The 24711-nt window shown below is 33.1% G+C and overlaps 1 pseudogene; it reads right to left on the bottom strand.

The window, feature by feature from the left end:
- The window catches only part of LOC107502389, a 118470-nt pseudogene extending 100140 nt beyond the window's left edge, over window positions 1-18330 (bottom strand).
- Window positions 18331-24711: the final 6381 nt, after the last annotated feature.

The following is a 24711-nucleotide window of genomic DNA, read 5'->3' as shown; positions in this document are numbered from 1 at the left end:
TGAAAGCATCTCATTTGTAAACTATAAAGTATATATAGAAAAAAGGTGGAGGCTTGGTAGTCTGGGAAATGTTGTTCCAATGTTTTAAGCTCTTGCGATGGAAGGGATAGCATAGAAGGTAATATAAAGGTTGCCAGAAGTCAGCATACAATATTCATGACAGTGCTCTCCTTTGGCAGATAGCACCTATATACAGGCTTCTGTTTAAAATTCTGAGCATCAGCAATAGCAAACATCTTTTCCACCTAACCTATTGAAGCTATCCCTCATATAAACAAAGGGATCCCTGAAGTCCTATCAGTCTCCGGAGGATCTTAATTCTTCTACTGTAGCCACATGCCTCTTTTGATTTCCTGTACCCTAAAGTCTAAACTATAAGGTTAACAATCAACCACTAATACTTCATATAATAGTGGAAGGAAAGAATAAGGAAAAAAAAACATTTCCCAATTATATAAATATATACAAAGAAAACAAGAGTGAGACTATGTCAACTGCAGCCTCATTTATGAAACTCATAGTTGGAATTTCAAATTTCCTTTCTTTACTACTCATTTCATACTCATATTCTGTCAACAAAATCTTTTTCTGGCCATGGTTACTTGGTGATGTGGAAAGCAAGAATTTATAACAGAGCATTCTCAGCTCTTAGTGATGTTTTGGTCATCTTACATGAACTAACACCACTGCATGGAAGTACTAAGAGGCACCCTGTAAAATCCTCTGGTTTCCAGGTGTATTCTATTTTAAGGAGCAGCAACTCTGTTTCATATTGATTATCTGGATCAGTCATCCAGCCAGCATATTTCAGTATAGGAATACTAATTTTTAACAATTATTATCACAGTACTTGTGTTTTTTTTTATTTTTAATTCTGATTTTACACGATGACAATATATCTATATTGGATGCTGAAGTTTTCTGTTTTAATACAGGTTTAAGTCATTTTATAGATTGCCTTTATTTAAAAATAGCTTTGTTGAATTTTTTTTACTTGAACGGATGGGTTAGCAAATTTAAAACTGAGCTAGATGTGTAGTTTAGCCTACTTTTTTTAGTCACATACACCAAAAAAAGTCTTGAGAAGTAAGAAAGTACCATAGAGTGAACATTTACTACTTTGGATAGTACTCCGTATTATAGAGAAGACATTATATAGGTACACCAACATGAAGTAGTCAGTATGAATATAATTTGGTCATTTAAGATGTGTTTTAGACATTAGTTATGCATATAGATGACAAGTTATTCACAATAAGAATTTTTAAATCTGACTTAGGTATTATTGAGACCAGTCCTTCGAGAGGAGCTTGGGACATAAATAATTGGGCACTAGCAACAAGCTTGCTGTTTCTGAATAGTTTTTTTTCTCAGAACTATTTACTTTTTGACCCCTTATTTACATAAAAATGTTAAAAGCTAAAGCTTTCATCTAGAAGTTTTGAAATACAGAATGTGCAGATATTAGTACATAGTTGAAAAGTTGACATGGAGGATAATTAGACATCACCAGGTGAATATATATGTAGGGATGGGAATTCAGGTGAGCCGTCAGGGAAAGCCATAACATTGGAAGAATTACAGGAATCTAAGTATGTGTGGAGAACAAGGGGAGAGGCTATAAAGAAGAGATATCGAAGAGGTAAATTGGATCAGTTTTTTAATGACCTTGTTAAAAAAAAAAAGAATGTGTACTATGGCAGGAGCATAAAGAATATATTGGAGGAAAGTAAGCCTGGGGGAAAGATCAGTTAGGAGGTTGTTGCTGGAGTCCATACAGGAGCTGGGAGTGGCCTGGACTGGGAAATTTAGAAAAAGGGACATATTTAAGAGTTTATTTAGGAGGTAAAATAGATGGTTGAATGGATGGAATGTCCAAGACATTCACTTGTACAATGGTAAATGGAACACTATAAGCATATATATTTTTGATTTTGTGCTTTGACCCATAAAGCTAATTACAACAGGAAAAGTACATACATCATACAAGAAAGGAATATCTACCGTATAAGAAAACAAAGAAACCATACAATAAAACAAAGAATATTGACCGTAGCTCTTTTACTCCCACTTACTGATATGAATATATAAGCACATCCTGCTCTCAATCCCCTACCTAAAACAGAAAACTTTAGCAGTGGTTTCCAAATGATAGTCTATCTATAAGTGGGCTAAATCAGCATGTATTAAAAATATAGATTTCTGGATGCTATATTACTATATCAACATCACTTCTGTGAGGCCCAGAAACCTATATTTTAAACAAGTACCCCAAGATATTTATGCATAGACATGTTTATGAACTACAGTGGTGAACTCTATATAGAGCTTTGTCTTCTGATATTCATTTAATATGTGACTGCAAGACAAAAACAGAAAAATATCCTAGCCAGTGAACTTGCAAAGGGTATTGGTTCCATTTCAATGATTTTCTTCCCTAATCAAGAATGAAGAGACTGAATAAAATGTTTTCTTCCAATTATGGCTCTGCTCTATATAGTTGTGAATGGAGAATCAAACAACCAAAAGAGAGAGTACATATAAAATTATGAACTTATTTATAATTTTCCATTCTCTTTTATAGCAACCTTAGCTCTTTTCTTCATTCTTTTAATAACTTACTTTTGATACTAAATGACTCACCATGAAATACTTTATGTATGCCAATAATTCCATAATTAAATAATGTGTTTAATGTGCTTATAGAAAGTAAAGCAAAATATGAAACATTTTTGAGGAAATTCAGTACTCAACTATTTTGTTCATAGGGATTATAACATGTATCAATTATTTTAGTTATATGTTTTTTATTATGATCGATGTTTGTACTTAATTATTAATGCATCTTTCCCTTTGTTTTAATTATTAATTCAAGCTACCTAATGTGATCATACAATGTATTTAACACATAACACTTTTTAAGTGTACAAAATTTAATAATTGTTGAAATAATTCTTACAATATTATTACCACCCAGCACTAAGCATTATCATTTCATTAGTTACAGATTTTTTTTTTAAAGTTCATTCTGTGTACTTCTCCCGTTATTTGAAATTTAAGCAGGATGGGCTTGAATTGCAGTGCTTGATAATGTAAAGAAAAATGAGCTTGAGGAAATAAATGCATGGCTAACAAAATGCGGCAGATATAAGGCTTTTATAGCAAGGGGGTTTCTTTGGCTTTTTAAGATCATATTCTAAACACTAGCCTATAAGTGTGAAGCTAAAGGTGCATATTAAAAAGAAATCTCTGCCTTCACTTGTTTATGTCATTATGTAATTTTAAGTGCTAAGATTTTCCCTTGGTGTTCTAAAATAACAGAGCACTTAGAGTTGGAAAACACAAGTAAGTGTTCACTATTATCAATGTGACAATAGTATGGAAGAAGTTTTACTTATTTTGGTCTTACTATGAATTTCACCTGTATCCACTTGTAAGTAGTCTTATATAATTTTTCCATAAGTTTTAATTTTTTCTTTTTATTTTTAGATCTACAGTCTCTCTGAAGTGAATATTTTGTGCATTGTGTGATACAGCAGTGTTATGCTGAAATCAGCTTGCAAGAGATGAATGGGTGCATCAACTACCAAATCTTCATTTTATGACATTGCAACAGTAGCTGGGTTACCCCTGGCAGGAGTCTTTACACCACAGAAATTGGCAAGTGTTAAATTTCAGGCCCCCAAGCCCCCAAAGAATGGGTTGTTAAATATTTCCTGTCACATCACTTGAAGTAAGGATCAAATTTTGTCTTATTTCCCACATGGAGGACCAGTTGTTTTTACATCATTGAATGAATAATTAATCTGTTAGTCATTGAGTTGTAAGGCACCTCAGTTACATACCAAAACTGTATTATGCATATGTCTAGGTCTTGTCAGGAATCTTGCTGAGCTGAACAGAGCCGAGGCTTCTAGGTGTTGTAGTAACCAATTAAAATAAGCCAAAGTGAAAGTAACAGTGAATACTTTAATCTCTTCCTGTGACAGCATAAGCAAGATGCAAAACCCAAGCAAGTGCCAATGCCCTTGTTCTGTTTTCCTCCCATGGAATGGCATGCTGGTCAAGGGTCAAGTGGATCAGCACAGACTTGGAGGATTTCTCACTGTCAAGAGAGCTCCGAACAAAAAGCTCCTGAGTTTTCTGAACCTGGGGTCCAAGGGAGGGCAAGAAAGAGGGGCTGGGAGTGGAAAAGTACTGAATATTGAGTTAGAGTAGAGAACAAGTCCCCCCACCTTCATCAAGAGGTTTTGACAGAGACACTGGAGGAAGACCTTTGCTGAAGGCCCTCCAGAAAGAGGCTTTGGAATAAATACACCCCTGCTAGAAATGCAGGTATGTGTGAAGTAATGTCTGTCCAGCCAGCGATTTTGAGTCATTGACTGCAACTTCTTCCAAAAACTGTAATGCACAGGCTGTGTACCAAGTCTGGGACAGGAGGACAGCTTTACCCCACGAGGCTTACTATGTTAAGTTACTGTAATTGCCTATAGTTGGACCTGAAAAATTATACATAGGATTGTTGGCCAAAAGCTGGGCTCCTTAGGTCTGTTTCTTTGCTTATTATTATGCTACTTTTTCTATTTTTCTACCACTGGGCCATTGTTAAAAATACAAATTTATATACCTTTATAAGTCTGGATATCTAGGGAGGTGATTCCTATTTCCCCCTTTTCCTCTTATTCTTCTTTATTTAATTATGAACACATTGTTTGGACTTATTTTCTTCTGTAGAAACATCATGGGAAAAGTCCCTCAGAGAGCTTTATGTACTTACATCTGCCATGTATTACCCAAAACCAAAGTCATGTTGATTTCTCAGCTGTTAGATCTCTGGGCTATGCAGATAAGATAAATTATAATTCTAAATCCAAATGAAGTATAATCCTAGGGGTTTTGATTTGTCTGTAGAGACTTTTTGTTGTTGTTGTTACTCAAAGGCCAGGCCTCCTGCTAGCTCCCTCTGTTGGTAGGTAGGGTTTTTCTAGTGCAGCAGGTCTTCAAATAATGTAGTTTTGTTATAACATTGATGAGATGTGCAAGAACTTAACTCTTGTTTCTATCAATTAGCCTATGATAAAGTTGGTTTCATAAATACATTATTTCTTAAGGTCACAGATCCTATTAAGAACATTAAGCAAGGATTGACTATATATCTATTCTCTGTGGATACAGTCTTTTAAGAGTCCCAAGTCTGTACACAAGCTTTTCACTTTTAACTTCTTTTCTGTCACCCTACCCTTGTCTCCTGCTCCTGCATGGATGATAGAACATGAATCATCTTTCCACACTATCATGCTCTATGTTCTATTTTCATTTGTTGATTTCATGTCTGTTGTATATTAGGTTCCTTAAGAGCAAAGACTCATATGTGAATTTGGCATAAAAATAATTTATTGAGAGAATGCTCTTAAGGAAAAACCTAAAGGAAGGAAGGTAATCTGGATAAAGAAGCGGGAAAACTGAGCAAGGATGTGGGGTCTCAGATAAAGTATAGCTTTGACTTGATCCTCAGTAGAGGGTATAAGGTATGAGGGAGGGAATTCTGGAACATAAATCAAATTATAGAATTGTCTGTCTTTGAGATAAGAGAGCTAAAGTTTTTGCCATTGTATTAGTCAGTCATAGGGATATCGGGACAGGGTGCATAATCTCCTAGGTGAGGCAGCTCTTGTTAGCCAAGAATGGAGGCAGCTATGAGCTGTTAGCAATCAACATTCACAGCATCTGGGGGAATGGGTACACTAGCCAGGTAAAAGGTATTTGAATGGTACAATAACAATATTTACAATAATATATGACCTGCTTCACCAATTTGGTATACCAATACAGTATCTCTCAACTTTCATTTTTATAGTCTCCTTCCAGAGGACTCTTTCTCTGGTGAATGATTCACAAGGACTATGGACCAATCAAAGGTGTTTTGCTTGCAAAAGCCAAATAGATAGAACTGGAGTTTTACAAGCCTCACTGTTTTAGTATCAGTATTGTTCATCTGCACAATCCATTGGTACCACAGAACCCATTGAATATCCACTACTACAGTGATGCCTTTGCTCAGCTGTATGCTTGCTAGGGCTATGTGTGTCCTTTCTCAGACTCCAAAATAACGTCTCTTTAAGCCCTCCATATGTGTTTTCTCATTGTTCCCAAAGTATGTCATACTACAGTGGTGACTAGGTTCAAAGAGAATTCCAGATATAGTAACATGGCAAACTCAGCCTGGACTTATGTTTATATGACTATGGGAGGTTGCACAACTGAATTTTCCCTTAATAACAAAAATCTGATTCCAAAGTAATTTTCTGCCTCTACCTCTAGAACAGGGTTTCTCAACCTTGGTACTACTGACATCTTAAGCTGGATAATTCTTGGTTGGAGGAGAGGTTGTCTTGCACATTATAGAATGTTTAACAGTATCCCTGGTGTCTATCCACTACGTGCTAGTAGTACTGCCCACCCATTCACCAGTTGTGACAACCAAAAATGTGTCAAGACATTGTGAAATGTCCCCTAAGAATCAAAACTGGCTCTGAATGAGAATCACTGACCTAGATGTAAAGAAGGCTGCATAATTATAAAAATCCCTTAGCAGCCATCCCGTTAGACATTTTTTATTGTTCTCTTAATTAAGTAGCCACATGGAGGCAAGTGGCTATGTGTCCATCACAATACTTAGCATAGTACCTTATACAGTCAAATTGATTACTTTATTGCATATGTTAATCTATTTATTATTGCTTATTCTTAACATAAAATCAACCATTTAATTATAAAATTTATTAAACCTGTACTACTGAATGAATTCGGAGCAAAGTTTAGTCTGGAGAGAATATTTTATTCAAATGTTCTAATCCAAAGTTTTTAATTCTAATAAGATATATTTCACAATTTTCTGCCACACAGGTAAATTTAACAAAATTAAATGTTTTAAACCAAAATCTTATTTAATTTCTGTATAGTTCTTCTTTCATGCAAGGAAAATATAGTTGAATATGCTTGTCTATGTAACATAGACATTCATTCTTAATTGATCTTATTCAGTTGATTAATTTGTTATTGATCAGGGAATATTTTAAATAATAGCAATATTCTGGCATTACTCTCTCTTGGCAATTTAGGGACAAGCCAACTTGTTGGTCATCATAAAGTATGTTAGGGGAGTGTTTATTGAAGGTGATAATTCTGAGAGGCATGAATTCAAAAGTGAGGGATGAGTTGAAGAAAAGTAGAGATGGTAAAGGGTGAGAGGTCTATGTTCCAATATAAAATGGTATATAATGTTTCAGGTTTAAATCTAAATTTTGTAGCATCATCTTTTTCAGTTGAAGAATGATTACATCAGAATAGAAAGTTTACATCACTAATGAGTGTTTTGGATAGAAAAGAGAATATGATTGCAAAAGTATGAAGGCAATTAGAAATAATGAATAGAGAAATGAAAATTCACTCTTAAGAATTTCTCTTTTTAAAAATCTCAGCAAGATGGAAAGGCTTAAAGTACAAAATTACAAGTGTTTTTTCAAATATTCTTTAAATTTTATCAAATCTATATTAAATATTGAAGAGTTTGATATAATTGTAATTTATATTACTTAATTGGTCCTCTATAACACGTGTAGACGAATTCTGTGATGGATTTTAATTATTAATCTGTCCAAGGGTAAAGTCTCACAAAATTATAGCAAAGATATTTAAAAGGTAGCAGAAATAAGGTAATTTATAGACTATTCTAACTAAATGCAGCAACATTTGAAGTGCCTGATTAATAATAGAGCTTTTAAGTGAGAATCTTGAATCTTTTGAATTAATGAAATATTTTGTGAAGTATTTCATCGGAATTCTGCCACTGGCATTGGGACTCTAGTGTGGTAGAAAGAATATTTGACCAGCATTAAGAAAATAGTTTCTGGTCCATATTTGACACACATTCTTACAATCTAGTTGGTGATATGAGTTCAGTACTGAATATAAAGCAAAGGCTAATATATTATTTCATGAAAATAAAATAAAGGCCAAAGCAAGTAAGTAAATAATGTAGGGTTTGAACTGGGTTGAAGTTGGAAAAGGCGGGGAATGGAGTGAAGAAAGGTGATTTTTGGAAAGGAAAAATTAGATTAGTGATCGCATAAAGATGAAACAAGAGCAGTTGGCTTTTACTACTGTGAAGTCTGACCAGATTAGAGTAGAGAGAAAGATGGGCAAAAAAACAGAAATCTGCTTCCTGGCTTTTTACTTCTTTTTTTACAAACTAATTAATTTGTTCTTTTTTTTTACAAACTAATTAATTTGGTTACACAGAATGATTTAATCACAAATGTTATAAATAACATATTAAAATGTTTCCTTTTCTATTTCATGAAATAATGTTATTGTAATCCTCATATGCATCGTTTGACACGTTTTTATCATCATTACAGCTACTTTTAAGTCACTTAACAAAGTTCTCCAGAGCACTTTTTCTTCTATTCTGTATAAATAGTTTGAGATGCTGCTTTCTGAATTATGTATGTTGCTATTAAGTTTTCTGAAGCACAAGTACCATTTGCATAACACAAACACAATTAAAATAATCTTGTAGGTATATATTTGTAATCTTCACAATTTTCCATTTATTGAATTACCTCTTACATTTTAAAAACCACTTTATTGTGAAATATGAAACACATTAAAAGAATACAAAACATCAATGAACAGTTAGATGAATAATAATAAGGTGAATTTCAAAGTAACTATCACCAGTATCAGGAACTAGGACATTGCCAGCCCAATCCCCCAAAGATACCTGTATGTCCCTTCCTGATTACAACTCCCTCCCTCCTCCAAAAAGTAATCACTATTATGGTTTTTTTTTTTGACAATTATGTCTTTGCTTTTTATATAGATTTGCCACTTATATACGTGTTCCTAAAAATTATGTCTTAGTTTTGCCTGTTTTAAACTTTATGTGAAAACTATCATATTGTATGTGATTTTTTGGATAAATAGTCCATAGAATATTTATACATTTTACTGTTGATAGACTTTTGAATTGTTTTCAATTTTTGACTATTTCAAACATCGGTTCTCTTAACTTTATTTATTTTACATGTAACTGTTGCAGGAGGAAAATTGATGGACCACAGGATACGAGTATCTTCAGCTTTAAAGGATAATTTTAGTCTAGATTCTAAAATGATTTTTACTACCACAAGCAATATATGAGAATTCTGCAACACTGCTTGGAATTGTGAGTCTTTTTAATTTTTTCCAAGCAAATGTATTTGTTAAGGCTTGAATCTGTGGTTTAAATTTGCATTCCCTGATGGCTAATAAGGCTGAATACCTTTTCAAATGTTCATTGGTCATTCAGATGTCCTCTTTTGAGTGCCTGTTCAAGGCTATTACCCATTCTTTTGCTGGGTTGTTTGCCTTTTTCTTATTTGTAAGTGTTTTTGTTTGTTTGTTTGTTTGCTTTTATGTATCCTAAATATGAACCTCTTGCTACTCATATGTGTCGAAAATACCTTTTCTCACTCTTGGTTTTCCCTTTTGCTCTCTTAATGGTGCCTTTTAATGGATAGAAATTCTTATTTGTAACATAGTATAATTTATTCATCTTACCATTTAAGGTTAATGCTTTATGATTACTACTTAAGAAATTCTCTTCTACGTCAAAGTCATGAAAATAATTTTATATAATTATGATCATTGTTTTATTTCTCACATTTAGATAGACAATTACTTCCCTGCTTTGATTGTTATTATTGCTCTCTGCCATAACTGAGTTTCTCCTCTAATTGTACCAAATACTTGCTGGTAAACAAAAACTTTTGAGGCCAACAGTTGTCCTAAAAGAAAGAGTTTTCTGAGCCTTATGCTAGCCAGAAAAAGACCAGGTCCTGGCACATGCAGTCTAAATTAACAGCAGCAGGGCTGGGTGGAGAACATATGATGTCTGCTGTCCTGGAACTGATGGAGCTCTTTTACACAATGGTTTGGGGAAGAAAGATGTAAGTTGTTTTGAATTTTCAGTGGCTAGATAAAGGGGTGGGGGAGAAGGTAAAGCAGAGACAATTCTGGGATAGTTGCATAGTTTGTTAGGAAGAAGTATTTAATACCTCTGGATTGGTTGTGGGCAACAGTCTGGAAACTTTATGCATACACAAGACATGGTGGTGTCTGGTGGTCAGTTTTCTTTCTTTCTTTCTTTCTTTCTTTCTTTCTTTCTTTCTTTCTTTCTTTCTTTCTTTCTTTCTTTCTTTCTTTCTTTCCTTCCTTCCTTCCTTCCTTCCTTCCTTCCTTCCTTCCTTCCTTCCTTCCTTCCTTCTTTCTTTCTTTCTTTCTTTCTTTCTTTCTTTCTTTCTTTCTTTCTTTCTTTCTTTCTTTTAAGAAAGCTGCCTGGAAGTTGATTCAAAGTTTTAACATTCATTCAGGAATGTGAGCAGTCTTTTGTTGGTTTTGGCCCATGGCTTCATTAAGTGATTAATCTCTTATTTCTTTCTTCCGCCCTTCAGTCTGTTGCAACTTAATTTAAGACATCTCAAAATTTTTCTCTTGTCATTACTTTTCTAGGAACTATATCCAATTCACTTGTATTATCTGCTTGTCTTCTCACTTTCCATCCTTTCTCAATCACCATAAGGAATTAGACATAAAAATTTATTTCTCTATTTCTTTAAATTGGCCAGCAAGTTCAAGAGAAGTGTTTAATTTGGTATTAGCCATTTAGACCCAACTTGGAAAAATGTTTACTTAATTCTCAAAGTGTATATAATAAGTAATACTTCTATTTCCTGATCATGAGGTACTTCCTTTTAATTTAATGAAGGAAGTGATGTTACTTAGTGAAGATTACATATTTTAAATTTTACACAAGGGGAAATTTCATCTTTGAGCTAGAGGTGAATGACTAACAGTATTTGGGATATTTAATAAGCCTGAGCTATTACAGGACTATATATATGAATTTTAATCAAAATAATTCTCTTAATATTTGTACTGAGCTACCATCCTAATAGCCTGTAGATTTTGCGAATGTGTCTAATGGATAAATGACAATGTAAAAACCCTCTGCATTCTCTTATTCCCCTACTCATTTAATCAATGGTCATAATTCCAGTGACTTTCCCTCTGGCATGGCCTTAAACAGGGTTTATGAATATGAGAATACTGAAAGCATTATGAATTAGGGGGGAAATAAGCCTTTCCAATTGCATAGTTGGAGAGTGTTCTCTTGATTATCTTTTTTGCTCTATTTTGTTTTGATTGTGTAAAAACTATCATCATCCAAAATTCTGTTCTATTTCATGAAGGGTCAGAAATTCCCCATAGCATCCTTCAATGCCATTTGTGCATCCAATTGAGTGCAGCTGTATCCAGAAGAAAGGGAACAAATGTTTTGCTGATTCTACTGCCAAGCAGTAGATTAAATTTGGAAACATATCGTTGATGGACAATTAAAACTGAGAAACATGGGGTTTGCTAACTTAAAGCCAGGAAGCAAAGATAAGAGATCTCACTGTTTTTAGCCATGGTTCTTGTTAAGGTGACTAGAGTCTGAACATTTAGATTTAACATTTAATGAAAAAGGTTTATTTCTACATTTTTGTTCATTTTCTAAAGATGTGATTACTTTCTATAGCAGCATTTTTAAATGTTCTTTGTCAAAGCCATAATTTATATACATTTAAAGCAAGAACCATCTGTTTGGAAAAGGTTTACATTTGAAGCCTACACACACACGCATACACACACACACACACAGTTGTATATGAAAGCATGTTTTGTGAAATGAGAGTAGAAAGGAGGCTTTTTGAATAAGATTTTGTGCTAAAAGGAAGAAAATCAATTTTATTTGCAATGCATATATCGGAATAATTTCTGAAAACAAACAGAAAACATTATCTGTTTACTTGTTTTCTTGTTAATTGAAGGACTTTGAGTATCGTTTATTTTAGGATAACTAGGTCTCAGACTTGGGACAAGTTCCAAAAGCCTCTTTTCAAGTTATATTCTTGCCTTGATGCTTTTCCTCTCTTTTTGGAAATTTACCTAATTCAGCAGAATGCCATGTTTATCTCTATTTGACAGACTTCTTCTCTAGTCAGAAGAAGGCTGCTATGGATCATCGTGCTGTCAGAAATCCATGCCTCTTGAACTCGACAAAGGCACTGGCAACATGACTGCCTTTGGTATCATTTGAAGCTGGATAAATATCATGGAGGTTTCCCAGAGAAATCTTACAAAGAGTTGGCAGAGTAATTACCATTTCTAACAGATTTCATCAACACTACTTTGTCAGATGGAAGAACATTTAAACACCCATCGGGTATATTGAACACCAGAGCTACAGGGCTGGCAGCATTACATACATTTGTGAAAGAGCATTAGGATGAATTTGTAACAATCATCAAACAGCTGCAATCAAGACCCATGTCATGGGAACACATTTTTCTCTTGACTGAAACATGTCAAAACAAAAACCCATCGCTAGAGGCCAGTGGGAAAACTGTATGAATGCCAGAATTTAGATAATTGGGTAAGGTTTTAAGATTTCATTTGAATAAAAAAATTGTATTGAGTGTTGCTCACGTGTATGCCTGCAATGACACCCTCTTCTAAACTAAAGTTAGTAGATAGCTTTCAGTAAATGCCTGTTTTTCTTCTCTTAATAGTATACTTCTAAACCTCTCCTTTCTTTTCCAGTACCCAAGCTATTTTTCAAGGCCAGGCTGGCATAACAGAAGATAATTATATCTTCTCCCTGAAATCTGTGTTGTAATTTGACTTTTGTGGATTGACCATGGTATTGGTGTCAAAGAATAGTGCTATAGGGCTCTGAAGACACTGGAATTTGCTGTATGTAGATAAAAATTTATTTCCTGAATGAACTTTTAATATTCATTCTATCTTCCCTTAAAACCTTATACCAAATGGAGATGGGGGAATTTAGGTGAATATCAAGATAATTCAAACAATACAATTCTAAACAACCTACTTCTGACAGAACTACTTGAATAAATCAGAATAAGCTCACTATTTTGCCTGAGTTGTCCAACTAATTGCTTTAATTATATATCTAATTTATTTTTTACTTCCAACAAAGATCTCTACTGTCTTTTTCTCCTTTTTACTCCCACCCATCTTCTCATTGTTATGTGATTTCACTTTCCTACTGATTCATACAAAAAATATATATTGAAGCTATTTAACAATGAAAGGTTTCTTTTTATTTGCTTGCACTATAGTGTTAGTTTCTTAGAGTTAACTTCTCTTTTAACTTAATTTTTGGTTCTGAAGAATCTTGTTGAGTTTTGCATAAACATATTTTGTGTGATAATATTATTCCTACTTATTAAGAATGTTTATTGAAACATAATGTAATATGTTCCAATAGCTATAGTCCTAGTTAAACACAGAAATAGCAGTAACTAAGCATAAGAAGGCAACTACATTCAAATTTCTACTTGTTAAATAAAAATGAAATCTTTTCACCAAACCGAAATATATAATATTAATGACTATGTTTTCCAAATTAATGTATTGTAGTAGCATAAGAGATGATGAAGATAAATACTTTAGAAAATCTGAAATGCTGTAAGATTGAAAAACACACACTTATTTGCTATATCTGAATCTCAAAGAAAATGAGTATATTCACACACTAATAACACAGGAAATGTTAATTATGAAAAAATGAGAAATTATCTTCTATATTAAGTAGAAAACTGATACTGAACGAATTAATAGGAAAATCAAGACATAGATAAGCTTTTTTTTTTTAATCATTGGAAGTCATTTAAAATATTAAAATGGTATAAGGGAATGAAAATCTACTATAAATCTTATTTGAACTTTATCATAGATATTTATACTATAAGGAAAGCACAAGACTTAGGTGAAAGTCTCAACATTTAAGAGTATTAACACAATTAAACTTGGAAAATACCAATAATTTAATGATAATGAGAAATACGGATCAATTTCTTAGAAATGCTAATATTCTTTACCAGCAAAATCATTTTCAGATATGAACCATAGCAAATGAGATTTTAAGGTGGTCCACTATTAGATGAAAACATGTTAGATTTCTTTAAGTCAAAGGAGCCAAGTAGAATTCCCTTGTTCGGTATATGCAAACAGGAATTATTCTGAAAAATTGATTTTTTAATTTATAATAAAGGGATTTATTAAACATTTAGTAGAATAATTAAACCAAGATTAAACTTTGTAGTTAATGACCTTAATGTGGTTGTTAAAGTTTGATATAAAAGCAAGACCAATGTTAAATAATGAGCAATAAGATCTAGGAATGATATCCACCCCCTCATTAAAATCAGCACTTAAAAGCAGACCACTATTGACTGAAATCAAAGCTCTCTCTGGACTGTGAGCTATTCTACAACTTTTCCAAATATTTGGAAGAAATTATTTGTTTGCAGATAACCTCTGGGCACGATAAAATTTACGACTTGCTAAAACTGTATATGAAATGGTAAAATTTCTTCATGCTATTTAATCTATGAAAATTCAAACTAATGTCTCATATTAAATGTTTTCAGTGTTTTCTGAAGTTCACAATATTTGTTCAAGAATTTTAAAATAGACATAAATGAATACATGAGAGTAACTGGATAATCTCATTTTTTTTCACACAGAGTCAAATAAGATCATAAAATTTCAGAAAGGGAAGAGACCATCGTGGGTAATTCAACATCCAATTTTAGAGACAAGAAAATTGAGGACCAGAGAAGTTAACTAACATTTGAATTAGTTGGCCACGTGCTCAGCAGAATATATTTTGTTCATAGTGACTGTCATCCTTTTTATTACACAAATATACCATTTATATATGACAAAAACTCCCCCAGATAAGGACTACTAAACAATTTTAATGACCATTGGAATAAAAGTTTGCTTTGTAGTCTATTGTACCCAGTAGCTATGCTTGTGCCATTTTCTTACATAATGCATAAAAGATGGAGAATGGTTTTCACTCCAACTCCTGCACATGTTCTTATGCCAACATTATTGTCTGATCTGAGTATTCTTTGTAAGTTTTCAATTAATTTTGAAATCTGCAAGGATATAGATTGAGGAATGAAGAATATTAGGGAAAATTATAGACATTTAGGATTTATTAATAGACAGGTAAATAGTAGGTATTAAGCAAGGATAACAATGATATGGTGTATTTGAGTAGGAAATAGGAAGAAATTACTTTGGAAACGCTGAGAATATTCAACTAACACAATTTATTTAGCCATGGAAGTCAGAGGCACTGTTAAAAGTGTTGATTGCATTAGAGGAGAAGATGAAAAAATCAGGTCACCATTGTGGGTGCTCTCAGGCATTTAAATAAAAATTTATTAGTTTAGAATAAAGGTTTCTCTTAAGAAATTTAGAATTAGGTAGACCTGCATTCAAATCCCTTTTCCTCCTTTATTATTTGTGAAGCCTCAGACAATACATTTTATAAATTTTGAGATTTAAATAGAATGCATATAATTATGAAACATTTCAAATACAAAAGTGCAGAATATAACATAGCAAACACCTATGTACTTTTCAGCTATGTTCAACCAATGTTAGTTTTTTGATATTTGATTCAGATTTATTGATGATAAATAAAATTTTACCCCTCCTTAATCCCATTCATGTCCTATCCTCCACAGAAATAATTACTGCCCTGGAATTAGCATGTGTCCATCCCATGCATGCATTTATACAGTATTTTTATTGTAATAAAACATAACATCAAATTTATAATCATAATCATTTTAAAGTGTATCATTCAGTAAAATAAAGTGTATTTATATTGTTATGAAATTGATCTCTAGAAATTTTCATCTTACAAATCTGAAACTCTATATCTATTAAACAACAACAATAAAAGATGTTTAAAGTAAAAGTTAATCATTTCCCTCTCATTCCTACTGCCACTGCTGAACAGCCACTTTTAGTAAGGAAGTTTTTGTTCACAACATTCTCTTTTTTCTTACAAACATTTACATACCTATAAACATGTCTCAGGTATCTATTGCTGTGTAACAAATTACCTCAAAAGAGGTGGGATAGAATTATTGGTATCTGTCTTTGCAGAAATTCTACTCCAATATTTATACCTAGAAGTTGGCTGTTTTGTTTATCATTTGGTCTAGATGAAATAGAAGCATACTAATCTATTACTATAAAACTTTTCTTCTTAATAATATATTATAGATGTACTCATGGATCATAAAGATCTAAATCTAGCTATCTTCCTCTGTTTCTTTATGCATATTACCCATACATATATGTGTGATTTTAGTAAATGTTTTCCCTCCCCTTTTTTAAAAAATAATTATTTTTCAAATACAGTTGGTATACAATACTATACCAGACAAAATAGGATTTAAAATAAAGGCTATAACAAGAGACAAAGAAGGACCCAATAATCCCACTTCTGGGTATTTATCTGAAGAAACCTAAAGCACTACTTCGAAGGGACATGTGAATTTATATGTTCGTGGCAGTATTATTTACAATAACCAAGATATGGAGGAATCCCCGGTGTCCATCAAGGAACTAATGGATAAAGAAGTGAGAAAATATATATATATATAAAATGGGATGTTCCTGAGCCATAAAAAAAAGAATGAAATCTTGCCATCTGCAACAACATAGATGGACCTAGAGGATATTGTGCTGAGTGGAGTAAGTCATACAGAGAAAGACAAATGCTATATGATTTCACTTACATGTGGAATACAGAGAAAAATAAACAAAACAGAAACAAACTCATAGATACAAAGACTATTTTGATGGTTGCCGGATTGGTGAAGGGGGAAGAGGATTAAGAAGTGCAAATTGGTAGTTACAAAATAATCATGGGGATGTAAAGTATAGCATGGGGAATACAGTCAATAGTATTGTAATAACTATGTATGGTATCAGACAGGTACTGGATTTATTGGGGTAATCATTTTATAAGTTATGTAAATGTCTAATCACTGTGTTATACACCTGAAACTAGCATTTTAAACACATTACGTTTTTGATATCTATCCATGTGAAGTATATAGTTATAGTTCATCCATTTTTAATTTTCTCACAGCATGTCATTATATGACTGCTAAATTTATTCAACCTATTGATGGACATTCAAGTTATTTCCTGTCTTTCATTGCTACAAACAATGCTGCAATAATAAATTTTCATATTTGTAACAGTTTTCTAGGTTATACACTGAAAAACAGACTTGCAACATCATAGACTATGCATATCTTCAAATATTTCCAAATTTATTCTTCAAAGGGGGTACAATTTACATTTCCAGGAGAATAATATGATTATTTTCCCTTCCACATCCTCATCAATATTTTGTATTTTGCATTTAATTTTTATGAATCTGAGGAGTATAATATGGTATCTTAATTTACATTCATATCATTAATAGTGGGATTGAATGCATGTTTCTTGGCTATTGGTATTTCCTGTTCTATAAAATTCCTGTTAGCACAAATTCTGTAACTGTGAAATTTAGGGTAATAATTTATTTCTTAAAAGGTTATATCAATGCTGTTTGAGATAATATGTATATAACCCAAATGTCTATAGTTTCCTTACCTTTATGAATTCATCATTTTCTTTTTTTTTTTACTGTTCAGGCAAATTTACTTAATTCCCAAACATCTTATATCTTAAATCTCTTAAATCTCTTATTGAACGACCACCAAGCTCCACAATATTTATAAGGATTCCTGAGACATGCGTGTATGTGTGTGTGTGTGCATGTGTGTGTGAAGTTTATGTATGTGGAAAAGTTTTGTTTTCCTGTTATCTCTCTCTCTAAATTATTGATTCCAATTTGTCTCTACATGTCTGATGTTACTTGCTTTATGTAACTGCTCTACAGTGTCTGTTCTACCTCATACTAATTATGGAAAATAATCTTTCCTTATTCTTCAAAGCAAATTTATCAAAAGGCTATTGTATATAACCAAAACATATGGAATGTTTGAAGGAAATGATAGGTAATGTTTGCCCAGAAGAGAAAACATCTAATGAAAGTTAGATATAATTGTTCCAAAAAATTTACTGACATTTTTCTGCCACTGGGAAATGTATTGTACCTACACTTAAGTACAGGTATGCTGATATTTTACTACACCCCCAGAGCCACCTCTTACCTCCTTGACTATTTCTCTGATTTTCATCGAATCTCACTTTCAATTTCCTGGTAACAAATCCCAAATTTCTGTTCTGCAGCACACAGAAACACATTTCTCTGTGTCTCAAAGCTCTCCGGTTATTGTGAGTGGAAGAATCTGGGGCAAGGATGGCTTTGGTTTCAACTAAAAAGGCCATTCATGAAGTTATCTTTAAAAAATGTGGCATTCAACATGATTATTTGTATCCCTAATCCCCCAATACATTCAAAAAGTACTGAAAGTAAATAGAGAAATACAGCATTTATTTGTACTAGAAGTGCAAGCCAATATAAGTTAATAAAAAGTATTAAAAACAATACCAATGTGAACAGAAAAAGCAAAACTGTCTTTTTAAATACAAATCATGATTTTTTTATGTAAAAGTTCCTACTAAAATATAATGCTTAAAGTTAAAAAAATGATTCATGCAAATAATAAATAAATACAAGGTAAACATTTTATTAAACTCATAAATTAAAAAGGGATCCAGTAAGATAGTAATAGTCATGCAGAGGGAAATTTGAAGAGCAAAGACTTGTATAGTCAATCAAAGTGCTTCTGAAACAAATTTGCTAATAAATGTAAAACTAGTCAATATTATACATAAAAATAAACTGTAATATTTGTGTTTATCTTTTCTACTAAGCGAAATTAATAGAATCTGACTACATAAAAATTATGTGCATTGCCATAAACAAGAATCATTTGCATTGCTCTCAGACAATAATTATTTTTATTGTTATTAGTTTTCTGCAACTTAACGTCTACCTCTGTGGAGCTATAAAATAAAATAATCAATAGAATCCGTCAAAGTTAGCCCATAGATAAACATAGTGTGCCGAAGCCAGCCGGCTAAAGTCGAACAGCACCTGAGAGGAGGAGTGAGGATTAAAGAAAAAACAGAGAGAAGAGATAGAGTCAGGAGGGCCCCCAGTCAATACAGAAGCAGCCCCGAGTTTATTTAGCACAGCATATTTATACCCTTCAAAATGTGTGAGAAGCAAAACCCACAAGTAAGCAAACAAATGCTACATTTTCCCAGGAAGCCTGTGACTATCTTAACATCCTCCCTTTTATGGCCAAGGACACTAGATACTTTCCTTGAGCCCTAAGTGTACCTCCTCATGTATCAGCAGATTAAACGGCTTTCCAACTCTGAAAAACATTCTGCTTTCTTGGCAGCTTCATACTGCCTTAAAATGGCTCTCGACAATAGTGCCCAGAGATTCTGCTGGACTAGGAATCTGTGAACTCTAGCTCTTTGGCCAAATCTGGCTCATTGTCTGTTTTTTATGAATAAAGTTTTATTGAAACACAGCTGCACTCTACATTGTCCACAGCTGCTTTTGCACTATGGTGAGAGAATTTAGTAGTTGTTACAGAGATTGTATGGCTCACAAAACATAAAATATTTACTATTTGACCTTTTACAGAAAAAAAATTTACAATCTCTACACTGGACATTGCACAAAACTCTATTGAAAAGACCCAGTAATCTCTTTTTCTCGTTTCCAGAATTTGGATAGCTATTCTTTAAAATCCTATAGATATTGATTTGGAGTGAAATTAGTGATGTCACAACATATAAATCAAAATACAAAATTATATTGTATCTTTATACAGTAATATAGAAGAAATAGAAAATAAATATTAGGGATGAAGGAAAGTAAGTGTGACCATAAAAGGGTAGCAAAAAGGAGTCTTGTAATGATGGAACAGTTTCATATCTTGATTATGATAATGGTTACAGAAATCAACACATGTGATAAACCTGCATAGAACTACATGCACACATGCATACACACATGCACACACAAGTGTATGTAAAACTGGTGAAATCTTAATATTATATGAATGTCAATTTCATGATTTTGATATTATTATTTTTAAAAATATTTTTAATTTTTTTTATTTTTCAATTACCGTTAGCATATAATTTTATGTTGGTTTTAGGTGTACGGCATAATGATTAGACATTTAGATAACTTACAAAGTGATCACACCAGTAAATCTGGCAGCCATTTGACACCATACATGGTTATTACAATATTATTGACTATATTTCCTATGCTATAACCTACATTGCCATAATTATTTTGTAACTACCAATTTGTACTTAATCCCTTCCTTACCTACCTTCACCCATCCACCTAACTCTCCCCATTTCTGGCAACCACCCAAATATTCTCTGTATCTATGAGTTTGCTTCTGTTTTGTTTGTTCATTTATTTTTTTTTATTCCACATATACCTGAAATAATATGGTATTTGTCTATATTTGTCTGATTTATTGCACTTAGCATAATACCGACTAAGTTTATTCATGTTGTTGCAGATGGCGAGATTTCATTCTTTTTTTTTTGGCTGAGTAATATTTCATTGTATATATGTACCACTTCTTTATTCATTCATTAACTGATGGACACTTAAGTTACATTCTAATTTTGGCTATTGAAAATATTCTGCAATGAACATATGAATGCCCACTTGAGTGTTCAGGCTGGATGGGGGGAGGGCTCAACAAAGGGCTCTGCACTTCTGCCTGGGAGACAGCTTTCCTTCCAGCCCTTTTCCTGAAGTCACAACTCTGTTTTTTCCCTTATGTCCCCAGAGCCTTTCAAGCTGTTGCTCCAGAGCTGGAGCTCAGAGGTCCATCAGGAGAATGTCTGTGTGCAGGCCCTTTAAGAGGAATGTCTGCGACACCCACAATATTTGATCTCACTCAGCCACAATCTCTCTGCTGGTTTTCACAGCCAGAAGTTGTGGGGATTTCTCTTCCTGGCACTGGATCTCTGGGCTGGGGAGTCTAGTGTTACTCTGGGGCATCCTCCACAGCTAAGATATCCTCCTCAAATGTCAACCACCACATGCAGGGGTAGGACCAGCTCGTTTTGTGTCTCCACCTCTCCTACCAGTCTCGAGGCAGCCCCTTCTGTATTTCCTTAGTCATAAGATTTCTGTTCAGCTAGATTTCAGGTGAGTCTTAATGTTGGTTGTTCTGTAGTTTAGTTGTAATTTTGAGGTTATCGTGGGGAGAGGTGAGCACAGCTTTTACCTACTCTGCCATTTTGACTATAAGATCTATTCTGATATTATTGTACTATAGTTATACACAATGTTACTGTTCGGAGGAAATGGAGGAGGTGTACATAAGAGCGTGCATTTGTTTGGAACTTTCTGTAAATCTATATTTCAAAATAAAAACTATTTCCCCCCAAAAAACTTATCGTTTGCAAAAAGAGGAATTGTTATTCAGTAATGTTCATAGCAGCTTCATTAACAATAGCTTAAAAATTGAAAACAACCCAAAAATCCATCCTCAGGAGAATAAATAAAGAGACTATGGAATATTCATTATAATCAAATACTACTTAGCAATAAAAAGAAATGAACAACTGATACATGAAAAACCATCAATGAGTCTTATAGATATTATATTGGGGAAAAAGCTGAACACAAAAGTTTACATTCTATGTGACTCATGTAGCTCTATAACAGGTAAAAATGCAGTAAAAATGATATGCGATTGCCTCTAGGCGAAGTGGGGGTTGGATTGACTGGGACAAGGCCAAAGGAAGCTCTCTGAGGTGATAGAAATATTATGTATCTTTCATGGGGGTTGAGTAACATAGGTATAAATTTTACATGCATGGGCATGCACATGCATACGCATATATACTCCAAAATAACTATTAGATTATAGTTAGTAAGTTTGCATTTCTTATTGGTGTATTTTAGGACTTGAGCCAATGAGTAGAGATTTTGAGCATAATGGGAAATGGTATTTTGACAGTACATAAAACAATTGGAAAATAAATATTAAAGACAAAAAGATAGGTGTGGCTAGAGATTCAAAGGGTAGCACAGGGATACAAATAGACAATGGGGAAACACTAGACTATAACTTGTGGCTTGGAATTGAGTTTAGAGGTATTCATGCATGTATACCTGTTACCTATATAGGCCTGGAAATAATTCTACACTAATAGCAATGAATACAATCAGAGCTCAAATCCTCTTGAGAAGACAAAGAAACAACCTAAATGAAAGATCAGAACAAAGCTCTAGAAAAAGAACTAAACACAATGGAGACAAGCAATTTATAAATAATCATCTCTATTTAACTGACCAAGACTCTTTGGAGAATGGCTGATTATGGCACACAGGCACAGAAAGTACAAATAAGCCTGGAATATCTCATTGTTCCAGAAAGAAAAGAAGCACCCAGAGAATGATAGAGACATATCAAAATGACACAGGATCTAGGTGAAAGTATTTTTCACTGTTCGAATCTGGAATGATTTGAAAATCAAAACTAATAATGAAGTTTCTAACACGTTGAGTAAAATAAGAACCCATAAATCAATATTGATTAACATAAGTCAACAAATTAATTAATAAATGAGTGAGAAAGAAAAGCTCTTTATTACAGTAGAATGCCAACTAATTAGAAGTAATGATCAAATGAGAGAATCATCAATAAATGCTAAAATTTATTGGGCAAAAGTTTGATGAGGAGCAGGATATTTGAATAATTTCAACATATCTCTTTATAAATCATTTATTAATTTTAAATGAAAGAACAGTAAATTGCAGTGGAGAAACCTGGCATTTATTACCTTTACGAAGTGATGAAAGTTAATATCATCAGTAATGAGGCATTTCGACATCATGTACCTCTTGATATTTTGCACTGAGAAGGATATTTCACCTCTGTAGCAGTCCTGCCCAAGCGCATAGCTAGAATATATTTATGAGGACCTACCTAATATATCCCAATTTAGGAACATTCTACAAAATAATTGTCCTATTCTCTTAAAAAATATCATGATCAAGAAAGGTAAACAAAGGTTGTGGAACTGTCAAATAAGTATAATGTTTCACCTTGATTGGATCCTGGATTAGGAAAAATAGATATAAATGTGTAAATGTACAAATTGTGCCTAGACTGGAACAATTGGTGTGATGTATTATAATTATGTAAGGGGGTATTTGTGTTCTTAGGAAAAACATACTGGAATAATTAGGGACGAAGTGGTGCAATGTATTCACAATGACTCCAACTTTCACTTACACAATTATATCAATCAATCAATCAATCAATCAATCAGTAAGTGTATGTGTGTGTAAGATTATTAGTTTACCAGCCACGGGCTTGTCATGTTACTGATACTAAAAGATTTTACTGTTTTCCAAATCTTATTAATTACTTTAGTTAAAAATTATGAAAAATTATTTTGTATCATATTAGTGCTTTCAGAAGAAACCACATTTATTGTTATGTTTACATTCATCAGAGTACTTTTATTTAAATTTTCATTTAAACCACAATTTTTGTTTTTTCCATTTGTCATGTACACCTTGTCAACATTAAATAGCATAGAATATTGCACATAACCCATTTTTATCACAGCATTTACCATTACAGATGAATAACAAGTGTAGCCCTTTCAAATCATATACAAGTGACTGGTAGCCCACCTGTATTTGTTTTCTACCAACTGTTTAGTTGTTACAGATCTAACAGCATGTCTGACAGCTTGACGACCAGGTCTTAATGAAAAGGAATACCTGGGCAGAGAGGAGTCTCAAACTCTTGTCCCATCACTTGAAACAGCTGTGATCTACAGCCTGCCAAGAAAGGGTCAAGAAGGACGAGCATTTTTTGCAGAGAGAAAAAAATAAAAATAGGTTACAACTTATGCCTCTATAAGTAAGCTGGTCCCACCGGATATGAGAGAATGACCATAAAAAGTCCCAAGAGATATCTCTGGATATCGGGCTTAAAAAGAAATGCAGCGTTCTGAAGAAATAAAATGTACTTTTGAGTATAGGGGTCTTGCCTCTATCTAGCTATGAGACCATAATACTTACAGTGTACCACATTTCAAGGTTTTATAGAGTTATTGTTGTTCTGCATCAGCAGTGTATGGATAACCACCCCTGAGTTTGCTTTGTGGCTGATAGCTAGTACTATACTCAAAGTTCTGTATAATGAGTATATCTGGAATTAAATAGATTATTTAGAGATTTGATAGAAAACTGAGTGAGCAACAATATGAGATGGTTTAGGAATAACTGTTAAATCAAAATGAAATAGATTGTAAGATAACCATTTTGTAAAATTAGGTGTATGCACATTGAAAAAAGACTAGAAGGAAATACAGCCAGATATGAATAACAGTTACATCTGGATGGTGAGACTATGTTAATTTTATCTTACTACTTTTCTGGTATTCTAAGTTATCAATAATAAAAATGTATGACAAAGTATTACTTTTATAATTTTAAAAGATGACTTAGTTTTACTTAATGAAAAGAGGGACTGAAAACGTAGACATTTCACTACTGCTAAATTAGGGGCAGTGCTTTCACCAGTGTAGTGTGCTCTTAGACATGCAATGATGTCATCCATCACCTGGGATGTTAGATGTGCATCCATGACCTATTGAATCGAATTCTGCAATTTTACAAGATTCTCAGGAGATGTCTGTGCACAAAAAATTTGAAGCATTGAAGTAGTACATTAGTCTCACTAG

Source organism: Rousettus aegyptiacus, unplaced genomic scaffold (assembly GCF_014176215.1).
Source record: "Rousettus aegyptiacus isolate mRouAeg1 unplaced genomic scaffold, mRouAeg1.p scaffold_m13_p_9, whole genome shotgun sequence".
Classification (NCBI taxonomy): Eukaryota; Metazoa; Chordata; class Mammalia; order Chiroptera; family Pteropodidae; genus Rousettus; species Rousettus aegyptiacus.
Note: the sequence above shows the minus strand (reverse complement) of the source record. Positions and strands in the feature narration are given on the sequence as shown.